This window comes from Hemicordylus capensis, chromosome 5, assembly GCF_027244095.1.
Source record: "Hemicordylus capensis ecotype Gifberg chromosome 5, rHemCap1.1.pri, whole genome shotgun sequence".
NCBI lineage: Eukaryota > Metazoa > Chordata > Lepidosauria > Squamata > Cordylidae > Hemicordylus > Hemicordylus capensis.
The window spans coordinates 23,138,937-23,158,000 of NC_069661.1; the positions used below are offsets into that span (position 1 = coordinate 23,138,937).

The 19,064-nt window shown below is 44.9% G+C and overlaps 1 protein-coding gene across 1 annotated transcript in view; it reads right to left on the reverse strand.

Moving 5' to 3' along the window:
• SNCA (synuclein alpha) overlaps window positions 1-19,064 on the reverse strand; it is a 101,873-nt gene that overhangs the window by 38,034 nt on the left and 44,775 nt on the right. The window lies entirely within an intron of this gene.

Genomic DNA, 19,064 nt, shown 5'->3' on the forward strand with positions numbered 1-19,064 from the left:
CCTTCAGATGGGGTGGTTTATAAATGTAATACATAAAATAGATAGATAGATAGATAGCGGCTAAACATGATTGGTTAGGGCTAGTATATAACAGAGGCCCAAGCAAGTGTCACTTGTCCACAGTGGTCCACCCGGCTACAATCTGCTGCTGTAATCTATGTGTCTACTTTGAATGTATATATGTGTATCTGGACCAACTGAGGACTGTATATCATGTGAGTGCCATTTAACTCAATACATGCTACCGGCGCTGCACCAGTAGCAGAACAGTAGCAGAACTCCAAACTGATAGAGGTACTGAGTTCCTATCACACCAATTCCAATCGTGGTTAAGGGGCATAGGCACTGCACCAAGTGCAGCGCCGTCGTAGCAGAGCATAGGTTGCTAACCCCCAACGTGGTTGTAGTAAGAACACTCAGAGACAAGAGTAAAATCACAGGTAGCATGTATTGAGTTAAATGGTACTCACATGATCTACAGTCCTCAGTTGGTCCAGATACACGTATATACATTCAAAGTAGACACATAGATTACAGCAGCAGATTGTAGCTGGGTGGACCACAGTGAAGCAGTGTGGACCACTATGGACAAGTGACACTTGCTTGGGCCTCTGTTATATACTGCCATTTGCCCTGGGAATATATAATGTTATATAATGCCATTTGCCCTGGGAAATGGTGTCATCTTCAACCCGCTGCAAAATTGGCCCCTTGGTATACAGAAGAACTACGGGGGCTGAAGCAGCAAGGCAGACAACTGGAGCGCAAGTGGTCCTCCATCCACTGGAGGACCGAAGTTGTGCAGCCCTGGCCTAGTCACATAATGGTCTAGATTCAGTTCACCCCATGTGCTGTTTACTGGAAAAAGCCAGCCCGCAAGGTCTAGTGATGTGAATTAAAGTCCCCTTTTGTTTAGCCCTAATTTATTCATAAGCTCAGCCTTTTACCTTGCCTAGGTGTAAACCAGGGTCACACAACTTTGGTCCTCCAACTGTTCTTGGACTACAACTGCCATCATCCCCATCCACAGCGACCAATAGTCAGGGATGATAGGAGTTATAGTCCAACAACAGTTGGAGGGCCGAAGTTGTGCAGCCCTGGTGTAGGAACCGGCTGACGTATTACATGGTGTCCCACATGCGCTTTAACACAATATGCACACAGTTGCACAAGAGCACTGTTCTGCAAACACCAGGATTGCAGAAACTCAGTTGCACAACAGGACAGCCATTATTTCCAATGACGATGCCATTCCATAACTGTGTTCATGAAATTCTGACATGTGTGCAACAGTGCTTTCATGCAACTGCGTGCATGTTGTGTTGAAAAGCATGCCAAACACTGTGCAGTATGTGAGCATGTGATTAGCATGTGATTAGAAGCACTGTGATTAGAAAGAGCATGTGATTAGAAGCACTGCACATAATTGTACTGTGATGGCAGGAAGTCCTATTTGTTTTGTAATAATTAGCCTACGTAATGGCAACCTTATGCAAATAATGAGGCATAAAAGATTTACAGCTTTGGAAGCAAGACAACTCTCTGCATGGGCAATTGTATTTATGGAGGCAGGGCAACAGCCTTTTAGAACATAGGAACACGCCTTATATCACGTCAGACCACTTGTCCATCTAGCTCAGTATTGTCTGCATTGACAGGCCGTGGCTCTCCAAGTTTGCAATCAGGAGTCTGTCTCATAGAGATGTGCATGAAATGAATTTTTTAAAATTCATTTCAAATTTGAATCGAATTCCAAACATTCATTTTGAATTAAACTTGAATTTGAATCTGGTCTGGAAATTTGAATCAATTTGCCCCTGCTGGGCACCTTTTAACAACCAATCAGGGGGCCTGAGCGGTTTTTAAAAGGTGCTCTCGAATTGAATGTGAATCAAATTTCGAAAATTCGATTTGAATTCAAATTGAATCGCCCTTTTAAGGGGTGATTCAGTTTGAATTCAAAACACTCAAGTCACCCAGATTCAAGTGATCTGAATCAATTCAATTTCAAATTGATTCAAATTTAAATAGATTCAAATTCAAATCGATCTGCACACTCCTACTCTCTCAGCCCTATCTTGGAGATGCCAGGGAGGGAACTTGGGAACTTCGGCATGCAAGCAAACAGATGCTCTTCCCCACGCGGCCCCATCCTCTATGGAGAATATCTTATACTGCTTATATGTAGTCTCTCATTCAAATACAAATCAGGGCAGACACTGCTTAGCAAAGGGGACAATTCATGCTTGCTACCACAAGACCAGGGCAGATGTTGTGGAAATGCATGAGGACTGATTATGAGAATCAGGAAGGCTGATTACAAGACAAATGGAACTCGAATAATTAGCAGGGCTGAGCCAGCAATGCCGCAGTGCATTGCAGAAAGTATCTGGTGGGACCCATAAATATAGCCGAGCAGCATAATAGATGTTTAAAGAATATTCATAGGTTTTGGGAGATGGAACAGGACAGCGGCTTCAGACCTCCAGCTATGTAAAATCAAGAGGAAAAGGAGCAACGTTATAAAAAACTATCATTACTAATCCAATTTATACCCTGCAATGAAAGGAAGTTTCTGAATAATAGCTGGTGTGAAGCTACAAAGTTACAGATTTTGATTGCTGTACTTCTCTGTTTCAACAGCTGGAAAAGCAGTTGTATAGAGAGCGGAACTGGGATAACACCTGTTATTTAGGAGCAATCTTAACAGACAGAACAAAGGATTTATGGAGGCCGAAGACAGGAAAGCTTTTATAAATTGATCTCCACAATTGTTGACAATCCTGTCTCTGCAATTACATATTTCCTATGATACACTCATTTGTGACATGTTTCTAGGTTGTTAAAAGCCACTAGAGTGCTCAACAGGCATTTTCTTTGGTCCACAGCGCAAAGGAATACAGTGTTTTGATGATGCTATCAGGATCTCTGGCTATTTCATGTCTTGAAATGAAAGGCACCATACGAAAGCATGGATCAAAGTAACTCCACGTTGGATGTTTTCAGATGCCAAGTATAAATGTGGCTCTTTAACATGGCCTTGGGCGTGGGGTGCAGTCAGGGGAGTAGAAATGATAATGGCAACACTGCCTTGCAGCCCCTACCAGTGGGGGTGCAACCACCACCTCTGTGTCCCCCCCTTACTGCCACCTTCTTTGCCTCCCACTGCTGCCTTTGACCCCCCCTACCTACCTGTTGTGGGGGAAGCAAATCTGGGTGGCACATTGCCTCACCTGTCCTTTCAATTTCAATGGGACTACTTTGAGTAATTTCCCTCATAACACCAGCCATTTTTTAATGGTGTTTGGCTGTGATTTTTTAAATTTTTGTTTTAATTGTGGCTGTATTTTTATTTAACTGCTCTGATTCTTTCTGAAGAACTGAAGTATCAAGTTTATATTGTGTGTGTTGGCGTTGGTGGCGGGGGGTGGGGGGAGGACATCATAATTACCTGTGAGAGCCAAAAAATAATTCTTCCAGACTTCAGTGCCCACCCAGCAAAACAAATACACAACCTTGTACCATCTTTCTTTGGTCCTCTTGCATCCAGTACTGGCATTAGGGGTTAGCAAGGCTGTCAAAAGAGCCTGAGGCCACCACTATGTCAATCACTTTAGAGTGCTGAGGACAGTGGGAATCTCTAGGGGCTAACTCAGCTCAGTGAGGGCCATGGAGGGCAGTTGGGTTAGATACCTCTGAAGCCTGGAACTCACCTCGGATTCATCTCCTGAGTGACCTGTATTGGACACCCCTGAGTAAAGGAGGAAAAGACTGATTCTGTTAGTTCATCTGCCTACATTTCCATAGACAGTATTTCCCTTCTGCTCTCTTTCATTGTAGTTTGATTCCTTCCCTTCCTCTGTCCCCATTCATCATTTACCATTCCTGTTAGGAACGTAGAACATAGGAAGCTGCCATATACTGAGTCAGACCACTGTTCTACCTAGCACAGTATTGTCTTCACAAACTAGCAGCAGCTTCTCCAAGGTTGCAGGCAGGAATCTCTCTCAGCCCTATCTTGGAGAAGCCAGGGAAGGAACTTGGAACCTTCTGCTCTTCCCAGAGCAGTTCCATCCCCTGAGGTGAATATCTTCCAGTGCTCACACTTCTAGTCTCTCTTTCATATGCAACCAGGGCAGACCCTGCTTAGCTGAGGGGATAAGTCATGTTTGCTACCACAAGACCAGCTCTCCTCCTGTAAATTTTCAGCAGGCAAATTATCCTGCTTTTTCTATAGTGATAGTATCTTGCTGCTTTTTTTTGTTTTTTTGCACTTGTAGCTAGCATCTTGAAACCGACATTCGTAGCAGTTTGTTGGCCTAATGCTGAATTGTCTAGAAACCTAATCAGCCTGCTGTTTGATTCTGACCCCTTGGATCTCTGTTGAGGTTGTTCTACAACAGAAGGGCAGGCAGTGACTCTTCAGAAGTTCTCCTAAGCAGCACTGCCGGATTCAACAATTTGCTCCTGAATCATTAGCTGTTGAATTAGGCCCTTCAGTTGTTCAGAAAGAGCATTAACAAGCATGAAAATCATGCTGCCTACTGGCTGGCCATTCGTCAGGTAGAGCTTTGTGGCCTGTTAAAATGAATTATTGTGATAAAATGAATGTTTGTGTTGAATAAAAGGATAGCAAAAAGCAAAGTCCCGAGATGCATGTATAGAACCTAGGCGCATACATTCACCTGTGCAGAGGACAGAGGCGTATCTAGGGAAAATAGCGCCTAGGGCAAGCACTGAAATTGCACCCCTGTCCAAGCATCTGACACCCATCTTTCAGATAACTTTACCATAATATCAGCTGAACAATACAAGTCAAGCTTGTTAATCTTTTAATATTTCAAAAACTATTTAGCAGTGGACTTAGACAGACCAAAAAATGCTGGAAAACGACAAATTTCAGTATGTGGGGGCTCATGAAATACCCAAATACTATGCGGAGATGTACTTGGAAAACTAAACAGAAGTGCCTGTCTAATTCTCTACTATGCATTGTAGCATCACCATTACATAAGTTTTAAAAATCAATGGAGAATTTGACTTTTCCCAGATACTCTGTAAATAATTAAAGGATATGCAGAGTAAACTGTGTCACTGCTTGGAATATATTCTAGTCTTTCAGAAAGACAGTTAAAATGAGAGAAAGAGAGCAAGAAACTCCCAGTGGGCCTTAATATTAAGGGTTTCACACTGATTCAAAGACAAACTCACCATTAATAGCTATATTAGCAAGACATCACATTTAACTCACTTATCACAAGAAGCAAAGTAAGAGCAAATGAATACAATCCTAGCTCTTAAGCGTCAGCTCAGTATTCACAAGCCCTGATTCTCTGTACATAGTGCCAATTTGAATACGTGTACAGTGTCTTATATTATATATTTATTATTATTATTTTTACCCGTAGCCCCTTTGGGGGGCTTCCTAAAGGCTGGGGGGTTTGCAAAGATTCCCCCTCACCCCTCTGGCCTCTAGGGCCTCGCAGGGACCATTTGAGCATGTGCAGTGGCCGTTTTTAAAAATAATCTTTTTTTAAAAAGGCCACTGAAAACAAAATGGCCACCGCGCATGCTCAAATGGCCTCTGCAAAGCCTGGCATGACCTAGAGCCTCACAGAGGCCATTTGAGCATGCACAGTGGCCATTTTGTTTTTGGCAGCCATTTTTTTAAAAAAAATTAATTTTACAAAATGGTGACCCCCTTCAAGTGGTGCCCGGGGCACGTGCCCTGCCTGCCCTACCCCTAGATATGCCCCTGGCAGAGGAACCATACACGTGAGGGAGTGAACACGCAGATCAAACCTTGGCTTGCTGCTGCAGCCTCTCCATACACATTCACTGCATTTGTGTTGGCATTGTCAGAGTACGACTTTGGAAATGAACACAGGAAGCTGCATTCTAATGAGCCAGATGATTCATTGGTTCATCTAGTTTGGTACTGTCTACAGTAACTGGCGGTGGCTCTCCAGGGTTTCAGACAGAGGTCTTTATCAGCCCTACCTGGAGATTCAAGGTTTTGAACCTGAGACCTTCTGCAGACAAACTGCACAGTCTACCACAGAGTTCCAGCCCCTTTCTTTGTTGATCAGTTAGTGAGCCTGAGCTTTCTCCCTGCGCCGTACTGCATGCTGCTCCAGAGGATCCACTAAGCATTTGGAATGGCTTGGTGGGGGGCATGGGGTTGAAGTCTGGGGGTTGGGTCAGTCAGGGACAGCCCTTTCATGAGCAAGGTGAGGCAGTCATCTCAGGTAGCAAATTATTGGGGCACCAGCAAGATGCTCCCCACCACTGCCATTCGAGCAGCTCTTTGGGCTTGATCTGCCCTTTGCAATTCCTGCAAGAAGCACAAGGAGAGAAGAGGAGGCTCTAGCAACCTTCCCTCCCCATGCACTTTCAAAGCATGCAAGGGTTGATTGTGAAAGGGGGCTGGCCCCACTAGGGGCATGGGGCAAGGCCTCGGGTGCCAAAGTACATTAGGCCACTCCTGGGGTCAGTGACTCTCTCCCTGTGCATGGAAGTGCTTTCCTCTCACACTTGTTGGATGTTGGGTTTAACTGGTTAGCCTTTGGATTCAGAGCATTTTAAAGAAGGAAAAACAGATGTGATCCTATTTGTTACCTACGCAAATGCAGAAATCTGCAGCATACTTCAACAACAGGGGGAGGTGAGGGCCTCCACATTAAAATCCTTTACTCTGTATACATTTTTAAGTAAGTGCTACATGGCATTAAAGTATGTATTTAAAGTCTTTAGAAAACACCAGTTCTGAAATCCTGTCTTTGGCAGTCAAAGGTGATTTCTATAAAAACGATGTGTTTCAATTCTCGCAGCCAGGAGCAATATTGTTTTGCAATGTTGTCCTTCCAGATACTGAAGGACCGATGCTCAGTTCATGGAACACTGTGTGATGCCTGTATATGTCAGCTACGAAACTGTGGCGTCCTTGACGATAAACTCTACAATGCAGCATTCAGGAATCTTGCCATTCCTTTGCAAACTGAGAGAAACCAACAAACCCTGCATGAACAAAGGCGGCATTAAAATGGACCCTCTAATGGCCTTAAGTTACTCTCTTCAGTAATGTAATTTTATGAGGGAGTTATGTTGGTTATTCATGACATTCAACTGTGTAGAATGCAGTCTTTTGTTTACTGGCTGATGTATTATCTGATACCAACAAGGTTTGATAAATGGGATTTTTAATAATTCAGTTGTTCGAGAACATGGTGCGTTTGTGACATACAAAGCTGCTTTATACTGAGTCAGAATACTGGTCCATTTAGCTCAGTATTGTCTGCACTGACTGGCAGCAACTATCCAGGGTCACAGGGAGAGGTCTTCCCAGCTCCTGCTGCCTGAGATCCTTTTATTGGGAGATGCCTGGGACTGAAACTGGGACCTTCTTCTTCTCCTTGCAAAGGAGGTCCGCTACCATGCTTCCCATCTAATTGTAAAGCCAGCTCAAAATAGGAGTGCCCTGGCTTGGCCTCTCACAGGACCCTGCAAGGAGTAATGTGCTATATAGGAAAGCAACTGGGGGTTGAGGTTCAAGTTCTTGTGACCCTTGGCTGCGTGATTCATACCCACTGTCATGGCCCCGGTCCTGCCTATTGGCATTCAGTGCTGGTGACATGAATCTGGCCAGCTTCTCCCCTTCCGGGTCTGAATCCTGAGCATTGCTCAGGGAAAAGGCCATGATCAGGACTGCAAAGTAGGACAGTTGTCTGTGTCCATAAGTGCATAAGAACTGCCCTTCTCGATCAGGCCCAAGGCCTGTCCAGTCCAGCATCCTGTTCTACACAGTGGCCCACCAGGTGCCTCTGGGAAGCCCACAGGCAAGAAGTGAGGGCATGCCCTCTCTCCCCTGCTGCTGGTCCCCTGCAACTGGTATTTGGCTCCCCTGAGCCATTTTTGGAAGGGCAATATAGGCATCGAATTAACAACAACAACAACAATTTAGAGGCATCTTGCCTCTGAGGCTGGAGGTGGCCTATAGCCACCAGACTAGCAGCCATTGACAGACCTGTCCTCTGTAAATTTGTCTAAGCCCCTTTGTTACCCCTGCTAACTGGGCAAAGAGGCACCTTTTACCATGGTGATTCTCTTTATTTAGCAGGGGGAGAGTAACTGGCCCTATCCACCCCCAGCACAGTACTTCCAGTGACTGTAGCTGGGGTCTATCTTATGTTTCTTTTTAGAATGTGAGCCCTTTGGGGACAGGGTTCCATCTTATTTGTTTGTTATTTCTCTGTGTAAACCGCCCTGAGCCATTTTTGGAAGGGCGGTATAGAAATCGAATAATAATAATAATAATAATAATAATAATAATAATAATAATAATAATTATTATTATTATTATTATTATTAAAGCCATCCAAGTTGGTAGCCATCACCATATTGTGTGGCAGAGAATTCCATAGATTAATTATGCACCGTATGAAAAGAAACAATCTTCCTTTTTTTTCCTGACCTAAATTTCCTGGCAATTTGGTTCATGGGACAACCCCTGGTTCTAGTGTTCTGAGAGAGGGAGAAAAACTTCTCTCTCTCCACACCATCCGGAGCTGGAGGAGTCTGCACTGCTGGGCCTGAAAGGGGCAGCGGGCAGGAACAGGAAACCCATCTGTCTTGAAACTGATAAGGCCAGGTTGCTACCCTGTGGTTTCTTGAGCAACTTCCTTGCTTTTAAAGACAGCTCCCTCCTTCCCTTTTAATAATGGTCCCTTATGCCCAGGAATATGACTTTCAGTTTACAATCATATTCAGGAGTTTATTAGAGAAGAAAGCAGAAGGTGATTGATTGCTCCTGATCTCTCTCTTTCTGTCTCTCATTGTCCTATTCTTTTTTCTCCTGTACTTATCTTATAAACACTTGCACACACAAAACAGAGTTGGAGCCCTGGAGTGATCAACTGAATTATGACCCAGTTCTGGGTTACAGGTGTCCCCTCCACTGGGGTCCTATGGTCTGGTATTCAACAACAACAACAAAATCCCCAAATATTCCTTATCTGAAACCTTGCAACACTGGACTGGAGCAGCTGTTGTGAATCACCCCTCACATACTGCCATAGATTCTGAATTCTGCCCACTGGGGTGCCATTCTAGTTGGTAATGAAGCATCTTATGTTTCCAGCACCAAGGCATTAAGTGCTAATTTCGCCACCCACCCAGTGTTCACAGATGCATTTGCTTGGTCACTTATGTCCCTAATCCAGTGTGGGGAAGCATCAATTGTTTGCATGCTTGACAAAAGCAGCATGCCTCAGAAACACAAGGCCAAAGAAGAGCAACATGATACCTTCATGATTAATACCCTACACTTTTTTTCTGGACAGTAGGGAAAGCTGGCACAAAGGCAATCAGGATGTGCCCCAACAGCATTCATGCCAAATGTTTCTGCTCTTTGGTGCATCACTAGACAATTTCAGGGATAGACAGAAAGCTGGTAATAACTAGTGATAGATTTCTCTCATTTACTTTCTTTTTCTAGAGACAAGCATGTGATCACCATTTTTCAAGAACTGGTGCTTTAAAAAACCTTTCTCCTGTTTTGGACATTATCTGATATCAATTTCAGAAAGAGCTAGAAATGTTATGATCCTTATGGATGCATAGCTGCAGCATCTGCAGGCGAAAGGGAGGTATCAGCAGACTCAGGGTAACTTGCAGATACAACAGTTTGGATAAAAACTGAAGAAAAACAACCTAAGTGGGCAAAAAACAATAACCTCAAACTGTCTCAATGGAGTGGAATGTTTGTTGATTCAGAGGTAGGGATGTGCACGGAGCTGGCTGGCCCAGTTCAGTTCAAGGCCAGACCCGCCTCGACCCCAACATGGCCACTTTGGTCCGGCACCCCCCTTGAACCGTCTGGTTCAGGAGCTTGAAATGGTAAAAAAAACCAAAAAAACCTTTACTCCCTTCGAGGGAGTTTTTGGAGGCGGTGGGAGGGGGTTCCATGGAAGTTCCCCCGCCGGCCTTCCTCATGCCCCCCTCGGCTGGTTCGGCTGCTCTTCAGCCAGTTTTCAGCCTTCACCTGGTGGCCCGGCAGCCATTATTCATTCATTTACTCATTCACTTGATTTCTATACCGCCCTTCCAGAAATGGTGGCCGCGCGCGCCTGTGCACATGGCCTCTGCATGGCCTGGGCCTTCCAGGGTTTTTAAACTCTTTTAAATGTTTAAATTGTTAATGGTTCTATTCTGTTTTTAAATTGTTCTGTAATGATTGTTTTTAAAAACAATTGATTTGTGGGTTTTATTTTTATTGTTGTGCACCGCCCAGAGCCATTTGGAAGGGACGACAAAAACAAACAAACAAATAAATGTAGGATAAGTTGAGAAGTGACTGGCCCACAGAATTTTGTGGACTGTGGAGCTGAGTGGGGATTTGAACCCAGATCTTCCTAGTCTAAAACCTACTTGGAAGAAGAAGTCTCATTTGGCATTTGCATAGGGCTGCACTATAAGGCCAGCATGCTAGCCATTGCATCACACTCAACATTATCAACTATTTATGAACATTCCTTTTCTTTGCAGTAAAATTACCTTCATGCAACAAGTATGCAAAGACCATATGGAAATTTGTTTAGCTGGTAAATTAAATCAACCTAAGCTTTAGTTGATTAATTGATGGGGGTGCAAATCGGTGGAGCTCTAACCTAAGGATTTTGCCCAGATACATACCTTATTTTGCCCAGAAACATTTTTTGAGGCTCTGTTAGTTCTGTTCCGTTGGAATGAAAAAGAAAATGTTTAAGATGGCTTTCCCTTCTAACCGGCGCCTTTGTTCATGAAATTGCAAGTTGTAGGAACATAGGAAGCTGCCATATACTGAGTCAGACCACGGCCTCGCAGAGGTCATTTGCGCATGCACGGCTGCGGCCAAAACGGCCACCATGTGGTTATGGAGGCCCAAACAGGCCAAAAAGAGTCATTTTACCAGGCCGCGGCAGTGATTTCAGAGATTGGCGGGGGGAAGGGGAAGCTTTGCGGACACGTACACACCCGCGGCCTACAGGAACCCCCCCAAAGGGCCTACAGGTATTTTGTGTGTGTGTTAAATTTTTTTTAAAAAAATTCCTGAACCCCCTCCAGATTGGACCGAACTTGGCCAGTCTGGTTCAAGTCCAGTACAGATCTGAACCGAACCAGGCCAGCCAGTTCTGTGCACACCCCTATTTGACATATAGTACAAGGGGGCTTTAAAAAAAAATCCTGGCCTATGAATGGGACACCATCATATGGATGCACACATTATCGATCCCTGACTACCGTTTGTGGCATAGAGTATGGTTTCCCAACCATGGGTCTTCAAATATTGTCGGACTACAACTCCCACCATCCCTAGCCACACTGTCCTTTGATCATTAGCCTTTGGTCAGACCAACAAAATCTGGGTACCCAAGGTTGGGAACCCTTGGCATAGAAAAACATAGCACCCATTACTTTTTCTGGGGAAAGTGGCATCTCCCCACTCCCCCTAGAAAACTGCAGGCAAAGCATTTCTAAGAGTGCACAAGATTTCACTAGAACATGAATAGTGTAAACCCATGTGATATCACCATGCCATCATAGGAAATACAACATGGGCAAAGTCAACTGTTTCTTCAGAAAGTGACCTCCGAATCCTAGAAATCAATTGCCTTCATTTCTCAACGGAATCTAAGAAAGAGGAAGCGCAAGCAACTCTTGTTTCCTCCTTCCTATGAAACAGCTAGCTTTGCATCTGTAGTCCTGACTCAGGACTGGAGGGCCTATAAAGGAGACAGCTGTAGCAATCTGAGTGCTAAATAACTCTTAGAGGACGCATGCTTCTATTTGAAAGCTAATCAGCTTAGGCAGTGCCTGAACAGAAGACTGTCTGTGAACCCTGTCTAAGCTGCTCTGGGTTTCCTGAAGGAAGAGTAGAATACGATCATCATAAGTAAACAAACATGAATACCTCACCTTGTGGGCACTTCTTGCATGATGCCTTTGGATTATTACTGATTGCCTTACAGTATAGCTGCATTCACAGGTAACGTGAAACCAGACCCATGTTTAATGTTTCTAACCATGAACTGCATCACAGACATTCATCCAACCGCAGCCTAGCAACCTCCATTTTCAGAGCAAGGGAGTCCCTTCTTCTTGGTCTGCCAAGTCTGCATCACAGCAAGCCCATACCGCTCGCATTGCCAGACTGTGGGCAAGAAGGTCTGCAGGGAGGCAGCCATTGGCCATGATCTTCAAAGGGGCATACCGTGCATGATCACGACTTTTCAGAAGGGACTGCCCACCCTTGGCAGGGAAAGGGCATTTAAATCGTCTTGTATGGCCCTTTAAATGCCATGCAAGCCCTTCAATGGATAGCGATAACACCGACGCCTTTGTAAGAGCCCTGCAACAAAACAGTCTTGCACAAGCACAATTTAGACCGGTGTTGCGGCATATGCAGGTAATCATGGGAGAGGGGAACCCTGGTTATTTGCGACCCCAGGAGACGGAGACAGAGGGCCTGGTTTGACTGCAGCAGTAGCCAAGACATAGAGAGGTGGTGCCTGGGTACCCATCTCTGTGGCTTGTTGGTGTTGAGCAGCCAGGCTGAGCAGCATCAGCCATCAGGCCTGCAGGTGTGTCTCCATCGCCTAACACTCTCGTGAGAGAGCAGTATGTGGGAGAAGGGCTTTCGTCACACATTATTTATTCTTCCGAACTGCCCTGTCCCCCTGAATGGATCTTCAAATGAGTTGTGAAGGGGTATCCCCATGGTCTTCCACTCTCATGAGTGAGTGGTCCGCTAAGGATCAGCATTCCTGCTGCATGGCTCTTCTCATGAGTAAGCCAAGGGACTGCATATGTTAACCCAAGAGGAAGGAGAAGGGGCCCACTTCCCCAGTTTTATTGTACAAAAAGTAGACCTGAGTCATTCTGGGTTGGGGCTGTGCTTTAAACCCAACCCTGGGTATCGCTGCCCTATCATATGTTACTGTCCCAGTGATCAAATAGGATTGCCCTGTTTATTTTCTCACCGTGACTGCATGTGTTTGTAAACATATATTTTTATTGCTTACAATCTTGGGATGGATGTGGTGGTGTCCCTGTTGCCAGGAAACTGCTTTATTTGTTCAGAGATGGGCGGGGGCTATACTGATCCATTAAGTGGTGATTCTCTTTATTTAGCAGGGGGAGAGCAACTGGCCCTATCCATCCCCAGCACAGCATGTTGCTGGTGTCTGTTTTATGTTTCTTTTTAAGATTGTGAGCCCTTTTATTTATTTATAGCTGTGCAAACTACTTAGGGAACTTTTGTTGAAATGCAGTATATATTCATTGTATCCATATTTGTACTCCATGTCGCACAAGAGCTGTTAGGGGTTGGTTCAGCTAAGTGTGGTTTGAATCCAGGGTCTTCCTAGCAAGTCCAAGGTTCTATCTATGATGCAATTTTGGTTCTTTACTCATAATTCATTAAGTGTCTACTGATTACATCTTTCCCCCTCTCTCCCACCATCGTGCTAAGAACCTTCCTGGCTAGAAACATGGTTTTTAAAAAAGCAATCCAGTAAAGACTCTCAGGATGCTAAATTCAGTTCTGTCCACCAAGTTGTTGTTTTCTGACTCATTAATATTTTGAGGAGAGAATATCTTATTTGCCCATTGGAAATTCAGCGTAGTAGTAGTAGTAGTAGTAGTAGTAGTAGTAGTAGTAATTGTTGTTGTTGCACTATGATAAGGTACTGGCTCCAGCCAGATATAATGAACAATAATTTTAGCTAGTAGTACATAGTTAGGCAGCAGTACCGCAAAATTTTCTTTCATAAAAAGCACCAACTTTATATGCCCAAGTAATCTAGTTAATAGGCACATTTTCCTTCAAACTCATGATCACGTTATTTTAGTGGCATTTTAAGTGGAGAGAAAAAGACTTCCAAAATGAACCCATTTAGAACCGTGATCTGAAAAGTAACTGATTTACTGCTTGGCTATGAGTTGTTCCAAGAAGCCTGTTCTCCTGAGTCTATGGCAGGGGTTCTGGCACATGGAGAATTGTAACACTTCTGTGGTGGATCCATTCCAGACAATTAAAAAAATGCCAGCCAAGGACAAAACAAATCGAAACCAAAAACCAGAGATGAGAGGAATTTTTAAAGCACATTCCCACCCAAGTGCTACATCAAAATACCACTCGGCTATAAAGTTTAGAAACTGGTAATGCTTAAGATGACACAGAGCATCATAATGTAATTCAGCTGCCGTTCTGTGGACAGTGTTTGGCGCCTGAGCAAGAAGCAAGAGATGGCAGATGAGATACCGTAACGCAGCAACTGCTAATGGTGCTGTACATGGAAAGTTGGAAGGGAGCCATGGCCATTTCTGTTACGTCAGTTATCCTTCCAAGCAGGGAATGAGCATGAAATAGGAGGTTCTCCAGAGAGACTCCAAAATATTATTGCAGCACCTACAATTATCCAGGGGCTTTCTGTCTTAAAAAAACTCTGTTCTCTTGAAAAATTGTTTTAAGAACAGGTAGGACAACTGATGATCTGTCTCTTTGTAAGGGTGGTGCTTAGGACACAGACTGGATGTTTAGTGACACAGCCTGAGTTCCAACTCTGATCAAATCAGGTACACGGAGCAATAAGAAGCTCATTTGCTGTACAATAAAACTGTTTACAGTACTTGACCCCATCTGGCCAGTCGGAGCACATTGATAGATCTGCACTGGTTGCCAGTTTGTTTCTGGGATCAGTTCAAGGTGCTGGTTATAAACCTAAATAGCTTGGTATCTGGGTAGCTTCAGGACAACCTTCTCCAACACATGCTAGCTTGTGCACTCTGTTCAGCATCCAAGGACTTGCTCCAGGTGCCTCTGCTCAATCAATACATCAGGCATCCACTAAGATCAGGGCCTTTTCAGTAGTGGCACCAATTCTTCAGGGAGAACTGTACTCTCCAGGGAGGCCTATCAAGCCCAGATTGGATATGCCTTTAGACTCTGGTGTGGATTTTTATTTTCTGTCGATTATTACTGTTCTATTCCAATTTCCTGTTCTGTCAATGAGATCAATTCTATATCCCAGAAGTGGCCAACCTGAGGCTCCCCAACTGTTGTTGGAGCACAATTTCCATTATCCCCAGCCACAATAAACAGAGGCTAGGAATGGTGGGAGTTGTAGTCCAACAACAGCTGCGGAGCCTCAGGTGGGACAAACCCAGGACTGGCCTGTACAGGCGAGGCAGTGGGGCAGTAAATGAGCTGCAGGTGTGGCTCATTCCCGCTCTCCTTTCCCCACCCCGGCTGCCTCACTGTGCTCAGGAGAGGAGAGCTGGTCTTGTGGTAGCAAGCATGACTTGTCCCCATAGCTAAGCAGGGTCTGCCCTGGTTGCGTATGAATGGGAGACCTGATGTGTGAGCACTGCAAGATATTCCCCTCAGGGGATGAAGCCAGAAGGTTCCAAGTTCCCTCCCTGGCTTCTCCAAGATAGGGCTGAGAGAGATTCCTGCCTGCAACCTTGGAGAAGCTGCTGCCAGTCTGTGAAGACAATACTGAGCTAGATAGACCAACGGTCTGACTCAGTATGTGGCAGTTTCCTATGTTCCTATTTCACCTACCGCTGCATTAACCCCAGGCATGCAAGCTAATTATCCACTCAGTTCCCCAGCTGGATAAATAACCAACCCATGTGCCTGGGGTTAATGTAGTAGTGGGCCAAATGAGGCACAGAGGGACAGCCTGGGCAGGGAGAGGAGAAAGGGAATGAGTTGTACCTGAGACTAGTTTACCATACCGCCCCCCCCCCAACCTGCCCTGCCTGTACGGGTCACTTTTGGACAACCCTACTATATCTCCTTGTGAGCTGTCTTGAATACTGCTGTGTAGCAGAAAGGAGGCATAGAAATAGTTCAAGTAAATAAAAGAAGCTGGAATCGGTGGGGTGGGGGGAGATGTGAGTGAACAGAAGGCCCCAAAAGCTACAGCAAGCTGCACATGAACCAATTCCAGCACTGATTTTAGAAGTTCTCTATGTTAGATTGGGAGGATGGCAAAGGGGAATATGGAAAAGAGCAAACCCATAGAACAAAGCTGGAGAAGCCTGCTCCTTCCTAAAATAGTCAAGATTAAATTGCAAATAAATAAAATAAAAGTAAAAAGTGTGTTTTAAGAGCATATGTTGTGGTTTAAAAAAACATCCTCTTAACAAGTAAGTGCAGGTGCTCCTAAACAATAACAACATTAAAAGAAAAAATACAGGAGGAAAGGGGGACTGTCCTCTTGACTCCTCCCTGAGGAGATCTCTCATGGCTTTTAGTTCAGTGTAGTTCATCCTTCCCTAATTTAAAGCTCACTTTGCAGGAAACTGTTCGCTGTTCTCAGAGCAAGTCACATATCAGAAAAATGAGCTGAACAAAAATCTCTGCAGAGAATTCCAGCAACTTGAAAAACTCTTCTCATAGCTTGTGTAGGAGGTGGGAAGGATGAGTGTTAAATATGCATTCAATCCTGTGAATGTGCTTCACACAACATGCCCTAAAAATATATGCTAATTTATGGAATAAAATGCTGTCCCTAGTTTAAAGAAAGGAAGTACTAGCCCAAGCCCCACTTTATGTATAGCCCTGCTTTGAAGAAAATACACAAGTCAGAGCCCTTTGCCTGATTTGCAGGGAAAACCCACTCACTTTTCTTCTCCATGGCTGAACTGAGTTTATTTATGATAAACCATTTTGAGAATGAGTAAATTTGTTAAAGATATAATTTTGACATGGCACAGACCTACATATCTTGAGGGCTGATTTCACTGTGGATCTGCAGCCATCTATTTTATAAGAGATGTTTTCATCTCAAAGTTAAATCAAGACTGGAAACAACAGGTTGACTGCCTTCAGACGTAATGTGGGACCTCAGGTCTAATGCCTCCCTCCCCTTCTCTCCTGTCTACATTCGGACGAAATTAAGAGCCTCCTCTCTGCAGTCTCGCAGACTGCAGAGAGGAGTGGGAATTGGCTATATGGGCTTCCTTTTTCATGAAGGATAGCCTGCACAGCCAATCAGAGCAGGAGTGAGGGAGGAGCTTCCTCAACACTGGTTTGAAACTGCAGTGGTGAAACTGCTGAACACTGGCACCGCAGAACTACAGTTGGAGGCAGTGAAACCCAGTGAAACCCGAGGGTTTATTTCACAGTTTGGGGAGGGAAACTGTGGGTCTATTTTCTGTCAAAACTGTGGTTCCCTGCATTTGGATGTACAACTTCGGAAACCAGAGGTGAAGGGATATCTGGTTTCCTATTACATCTGAATTTGGCCATTACGTCTGTTTCCAGGAGAAGCTAAATGTTCAGAGGACTGATTTGCTGACCGTTATGACAATCAGAGAGCCACACTTCTTTCACCTCCCCATCCAGCCATGCAGGATTCCAACTGGCTGGCCCTTATGACAACCACACAGATAGGTCTCTCCCACCTTCCCTTTGCAAAGAGCTAGTTGTCTGACGCTTATGACAATCAGAACACCACTCCTCTCTCACCTCCCCATCCAGCTCTGCTGAATAATGATTGGCTAGCCTTTATGACAATCACACAGCTACCTCTCTCCAACCTCCCCATCCAGCTGTGCGGAATGCTGACTGGCTGGCCCTTATGACAATCAGGACATTGCCTTTCTCCCACCTCTCCATTCAGTGGCACCACTTCACTTTCTCTTAGGTAAGTGAATGGTTGCCATTCACTCCTATGTGGGAAAGTAAAGCATAATGCACTTCGCAACACTGCTGAGAAAGCAAACCCTGTCCTCCATCCCTACTACTGAATGGCGTTTTCCTCACTGACATCCATTCATTATCTGAAAGAAAAGTCCCAAACTGTGGCCCTACAGTTGTCTTTAGACCACAGCTCCCATAATTCCTAGACATAATAGTCAGCCAGGGATGATGAAAACTGTAGTCCAAAATCAGCAGGAGGGCCTCAACTTGAGACCCTTGATTTAAAATGGTATATCTTTTCACTGTCCTTAAGGTAGATATGAATCCCACAGAGCTGTCCAGCATCACCCCCCCAAGAATCACTGCAGTAGACAAGATCTATCTACTCACCCATCAAAATTATGACCTCTTTGGTAGGAGGTTTTAAAACAAGACGAGACAAGAGGCTTTTCTTTCCAAGCCCAGATGGGAAGTAGCATAGGGAGCTGTGCACACAACTGTGTGAGTGTGCCATCAGGCAGGTGGGGGGGGGGATGGCAGGGTTCAACCTACCTTCTTCCAGACGGCTCCTTACAGCCCCAAAGGTGTGCAAGCTGCACACCCACATGACCAGCTCTTCTAGGAGCAATGCAGATGAATCTATGCACTGCTCCTGGCAGTGCAGGTAAACAGAGGCCGGGACAATCATTGTCCCGGCCTCCAGGAATCCCACAATGCACTGCATGACATGTGCAATGCACTGGGGGATTCCCATAAGCGACAGGCGCTCTAGGCACCTGTCTCTGTGTGTGGCCAAGCTGGAAGCAGCAAGCAGCAAGCCTGGGTTAAGGGAATGCTTGCTCCCTTAACCTCGGGTAACTGCTGGGCTAAAAAGCCAGGCTAGGCAGAGCTAGCCCATCAGGATCAGGCCTGATCCCAGTGAGCGTGGGCTAGGCAGTGTATGGGAACAGCCTCCAAATAATGCTCAAAGGCTATTCATGTCCAGAGGACATATGAAGCTGCCTGATACCAAAACGATCTGTTGGTCCATTTAGCTCAGTGTTGTCTACACTGACCACTGGCAGTAGACCGTCAACATTTCAGGCAGGCATCTTCACAGCCCTTACTTGGAGATTCCAGGGGTCGAACCTGGGATCTGCTATATGCAAACAATGTGCCCCACCACTGAACTGAAACCTTCCTTTCCCTTGCCAAAGTGCTAGTGAAACAGAAATATTATATTAAAGGGTCTAAGATCCTTCAGCAGTCTACTTTGTCAGTAGCTGTGCCCAGGGGACCCGATCAGCTCTCTGACAGAAGCTCTGCACTTGCTGCCCTATTCTACTTTGAGCTACAGAAAACACTTTTGAGCATTCACAGTTGCACATCTAGCTCT